We start from the raw sequence: 1,758 nt of genomic DNA, 5'->3' as shown, positions 1-1,758 counted from the left end.
TCTTTATTTTTGAGAAAGAATCTCACTCTGTTGCCCAGGCTGGAGTGCAGTGGTGCGATCACAGCTCATTGCAGCCTCAACCTCCCAGGCTCAAGTGATCCTCCCACCTCACTTTCCTGAGTAGCTGGGACTGCAGGCACATGTCACTGTGCCCAGCTAAGTTTTTGTAATTTTCGTAGAGACAGGGTTTTGCCATGTTGCCCAGGCTGGTCTGGAACTTCAGAGCTCAAGCGATCCATGCACACCTGCCTCCCAATGTGCTAGGATTACAGGCATGAGCCACCGCGCCCAGCCTTCTTTTCCATTTTATTTTATTATTCATTTATTTTATTCTATTTTTGAGATGGAATCTTGCTCTGTTGTCAGGCTGGAGTGCAGTGGCGTGATCTCGGCTCACTGCAACCTCTGCCTCCTGGGTTCAAGCCATTCTCCTGCTTCAGCCTTTGAATAGCTGGGATTACAGGCCATCATGCCCAGCTAATTTTTCATATTTTTAGTAGAGATGGGGTTTCACCATGTTGGCCAGGATGGTCTTGATCTCTTGACCTCTTGATCCACCTGCCTTGGCTTCCAAAGTGTTGGGATTACAGATGTGAGCCACCGTGCCCAGCCTGCTTTTCCCTTTTAAAGAGTTAGTGTCCACAGCTACTGGATGCCATTTTGGTTCAGGTGGTTCCACTCATCATGCCCAAAGGTTGCCACTCCTGATGAGTCACAAACAATGCTTGCACCATCATCCTATTCCTTCAAACAGAGTCTGTGGGCCCCTGGATGTCCCTCGGACTTGCTTCTTCTGCTACTCAACACTATTCAAGGCAGGCTGGCTTTAAATATCCTACTTAATCTAATCTGGGTCACAGATGTTGCCTCGTTAACATCTCTAGCTACTCAGTTAAGGTTGGCTTAGTGTCCGTCTCTTGAGGTCAAAGGCCAGCAGCCTTTGCCTTATTATACAGGAGTGTTCTCACTCCTGCTACCCAGTTCTGTTTCTACTGAAAGGCAGAAAGAGACTGTGGCATCATCTGGATAGTATGTTTCATCTAAAGGCCTGGTCAACAGATGTGAGTTTTAGAAACTGCTTCTTTCATCCTTCAACAATTTCACAGTTGAAGGAGCAAACATTAACCTGCCGTGTCCCAAACGGCCTGGAATGGTGGCTCATGCCTGTAATCCCAGCACTCTGGAAGACTGAGGCAGGTGGATCACCTGAGGTCAGGAGTTCGAGGCCAGCCTGGCCAACATGGTGAAACTCCATCTCTACTAAAAATACAAAAAATTAGCTGAGCGTGGTGGTGTGCGCCTGTAATCCCAGCTACTCGGGAGGCTGAGGCAGGAGAATCGCTTGAACCCGTGAGGTGGAGGTTGCAGTGGGCGGTGATCACGCCACTGCACTTCAGCCTGGGTGACAGAGTGAGACTCAGTGTCGAAACAACAACAAAACAAAACAAAAACAACAAAATAAAAACCATCCTTGTCCCAGACAGCCTCACCAATGAGGATTTCCATCTCAACTCCTCCGATTTCTTCTCCCACTTGACCTCCCCACCTTAATCACTGGAGAAGGAATATTTTGAGACACCTGGGAAAGTCTTGCCCTGTGGTACAACCCACTAAAGATTCTTTACAAATGACTAGGGAAGCTGTTCTGGTTTTTTTGTTTTTGTTTTGTTTGTTTTTGTTTTTGTTTTTTTGAGATAGAGTCTTGCTCTGTCACCCAGGCTGGAGTGCAGTGGCACGATCTCGGCTCACTGCAACCTC

Source organism: Cebus imitator, unplaced genomic scaffold, assembly GCF_001604975.1.
Source record: "Cebus imitator isolate Cc_AM_T3 unplaced genomic scaffold, Cebus_imitator-1.0 Scaffold223, whole genome shotgun sequence".
In the NCBI taxonomy this organism is placed as follows: domain Eukaryota; kingdom Metazoa; phylum Chordata; class Mammalia; order Primates; family Cebidae; genus Cebus; species Cebus imitator.
Note: the sequence above shows the minus strand (reverse complement) of the source record.